Genomic DNA, 3,168 nt, shown 5'->3' with positions numbered 1-3,168 from the left:
CATACTGACTTCTTTAATAGTAGATTTTCTGAATGAACTTTTAGCTGTGTAGGTCTTCTCTATTTTATTTTGAACTTGTTTTCATTTCAAAATCTTTATATTTATTTTCATAATCTGCTTTTATTTTTCTTTGTCTATTATCTATCTATCTATCTATCTATTTATTTGCAAGCAAGAGAGAGTGAGCAAGTGAGAGTGCAGGGAGGGATAGAAAAAGAAGGGAAAAGAATCTTAAGCAGGCTCCAGGCTCAGCACAGAGCCCAACTCTGGGCTCTATTTCACAACCATGACATCATGACCTGAGACAAATTGAAAGAGATAAAATAAAAGTAAGGTGTTAAAAAAAAAGGAAAAAGAATTGGAGGTTTAATTAAGTGAGCCACCCAGGCACCCCTGTGGTATCTTAAATTAGCTGTCATATCTTTAAAGTTCTAGAGTATCCATTTGGTTCATTTATAAAACCTTTCTCAATATCATTTTTAGTGTCAGTTTTTTGTTCAATTTGCTTCCCCTCTCATTTCTTTGAGCAGAGTAATCAAGCCATTTTACAATCTTTATTGATCATTTTAACATCATACTTAATCCCATTTTGTCTATCAAATCTTGTTAATGGTTTTTCTTTGTGTGCTTTGTTACATTTTGCTATGTTCAAGACATTATATTTGAAACTCTTATTGAGTAGGGATAATTAAGAGCTATAATAACGGTATGGTCCTCCTTGGTAGGATTTTCTCTTATATCTGAGACTCTACAAGACAATCATACTCCAAATTCAGTGATTGGCTTTCTCAGTTTACACAGAAGGCAAGGTAGGCTATAGTCTTATTTCTGCTTCTCCTTGTGCTTTGGGGATCTCAACTTAAATTTGGGTTGTACCAAAGTCCTCAAATTTGATTGCTGCTGGATTTGTTTTTCTAGTATCAAGAGTCTATTAACAACACAGCTCAGTGTGTTTTAGCAGTTTCAAATGCTCTCATAGCTAAAATGGCTTCAGGGCATATATCTCTAGGCTCTCATTGTATTTCGTATTTTGGCCCAGTAATCCCTCACTTATTTTTATAATCATTCTGATATTTTTAACTTTAAAAGCTATTTTGTCTGGATTTTTAGTTGTCTTAAGTAGGAGTTTTTAGATCACCATTACTAGAAGCAACAACAAATATACATGAAAATATCTGCAGTAGTTTATCACATCTTTATGGCTTTGAACTTCCATAAGCTGAGGCATCCTTCTCTAATCACTTAGGCAAACTCCAATTTACCCTTTAATACAACCCAAGAATTGCTTCATTTAAGAACATGTTCAGGGATGACTCTTCCCCACTGTTCTTACCAACATTCCCACACACTCTTTGCTACCCACACCTTGTTTATGAACTTTCGTTAGGTATATCAGCGTGACCAGAATTTTGCTCTATTGTATTTTTGTCCTTTAGAGCTTTAATTAAATATGAATTCCATAGAAAGTCTGTCCCTTTTCTTTCAAACCTGGGTTAGTTATTTCTTCTCATTCTTTGTCAGAAGTTACTTTATTAGAGAAACTTATAGCTCTATTGTGACTTTGGAGCCTTTACAGTTTTTCGACTGGAAAAATCACCCATCCCTGAGATTTTTACGCAGCTTCCTAGCTGATATTATTCAGAAATCTGTTCAAAACAGACTTTTTCAGGGAGGCCCTTTCGGACCACTCAGTTAAAAAACCTCTTCTCAATCACTGCTCTTTTTAAAATGTGCTTATTTAGTTCAAATATGCATCTCTATTAAAGAAAAAGCAGTACGATTTTTTTTTTAAAGTTGGCTTACCTATTATCTATCTCTCCCATTAAAATGATTCCTCTGGCCTGGGGTTTTGTTGTGCTCATTTTAGGCCAGGCACTCAATAAATTGTCTCTGAATGATTGAATTGTTTGACTCCCTTGCTAGATTCTCAACTTCATGAGGCCAAGGATTGTTCTATTCAGTCCTTCTTTATCCTCAATGTCTGTTATATTGCAGTCACTTACGTGACTAATGGGAAAAATCACAGAAAGAAAGAGTTAAAACTACAGAAAAACCCTGTAGGTTCAATAACACAAAGCTTTCTAAAATTATTTAGCCCAGGAATTGAATACTGGCTGCACTTTTGATTTTTTTTAAATGGTATTGAATTTAATTTAAATGGAAATACTGGAATGGTAGAATAATAAAAAAATTATAAAAGCAACTTGCTCCTTAAAGTAAGAATTATATAGGGCATCTCTTCTAGAAGCAAAATTTTCAAATGTCAAACATCTGAAAGCATAGAAGGAGAAGTAAGAGTGTGAATTGTACTTCAATGCTCTTTTCTTTATATTCAGCAAACAGCTTCATTCACACACCTTTCCAATTTTTTCAACTCTTTTGACAAAGCCTTCAGAGGAGTTACTGCTGATGACAACCATCACAGCCTAACAGGAGAAATTTTATAAAGAAAAATAATAGCATGTTTTTCCCAAATTGTTAAGGATATGGTGAAGCTCTGTCGGATTCAAAGGAGGAATGTGCAATTCCATGCTATATATAATAATAACTTGTTTTAATAGTGGCTTTGCAATTTTTCAGATATATCCATTTACTGAAACCACTATCAAATAAACAAAAACAAACAAATGAACAGGGGTTCGAGACAGAAATTATCTAATCTAAAAATAGCACATGTTCACAGAATACACAACACATATCCCAAGTACTACTATAGGCTTCAAGTAATAGTCAAAACAATAGTAAACATGATTCAGACCACACCAGTCAAATCATAAATGGGACCTTAACTGTAAATCCTTATCTTTAGATCAAAGCGGGTAATTGGGGGCTGAAGATACATTATAGAACTAATATGTTATAGAACTCCTCTGAAATGAGTCATTTATTCCATCACTTTTCCTGCACAGCTGCTGACCCATGTTTTGGTTCCTGGAAATAGCTGCTACCCTGTCATACTTCTTAAAAGCACATATATTGATAACTCTACTCATTCCTCCATTCCTCTGTGACTGTCACTGTGTTAAAATGTGGAGTCAGCTGACTCACTTGTGATGGTAATAAAGTAGATGAGTTTGCAAAGTATTTTGTTATTTCTAAAAATGCAAAAACCAAATTACATTGAAATCATAAGGGGTGTTTCAGGGAGAGCTGTAGGATGTGGTTTCT

Source organism: Mustela nivalis (assembly GCF_964662115.1).
Source record: "Mustela nivalis genome assembly, contig: HAP1_SCAFFOLD_424, whole genome shotgun sequence".
NCBI classification, from domain to species: domain Eukaryota; kingdom Metazoa; phylum Chordata; class Mammalia; order Carnivora; family Mustelidae; genus Mustela; species Mustela nivalis.
The sequence above is the reverse complement of the archived record's forward strand: the minus strand, read 5'-3'. Positions refer to the sequence as shown.